The sequence below is a fragment of the Eurypyga helias genome, unplaced genomic scaffold, assembly GCF_000690775.1.
Source record: "Eurypyga helias isolate BGI_N326 unplaced genomic scaffold, ASM69077v1 scaffold19743, whole genome shotgun sequence".
NCBI classification, from domain to species: domain Eukaryota; kingdom Metazoa; phylum Chordata; class Aves; order Eurypygiformes; family Eurypygidae; genus Eurypyga; species Eurypyga helias.
In genome coordinates, this window is record NW_010243325.1 from 3,054 (window position 1) to 3,377 (window position 324).

A 324-nucleotide genomic window follows, 5' to 3' on the forward strand; every position below is an offset into this window, starting at 1 on the left:
TGCATGCTACAGCTCAGCCTCTGCCGGGACACCGTGCTGGGTTAGGGGGTCCCTGTCCTGCTCCCCTCTGTCCCATTCCCCCTGGGGGAGTCACCCGGAGGGACTGAGCGCTAAGGCTGGGGTGCTGCCTGGGCAGGGTGCGAGGGATGCTAGCAGCACTCATCCCCTGAGCTTGTCCCCAGCTCCCCAGGGGACCAGGAGGCCCATTAGCAGGACCCCTGGGGATGGGCAGGGACTCTGCCTTGTCGTGCCCATAGAAACACCAGCCCACCCCTCTGCTCCAGCACAGGCTGCTGTCCACAGGCAGCGTGCCAGGGACATGGA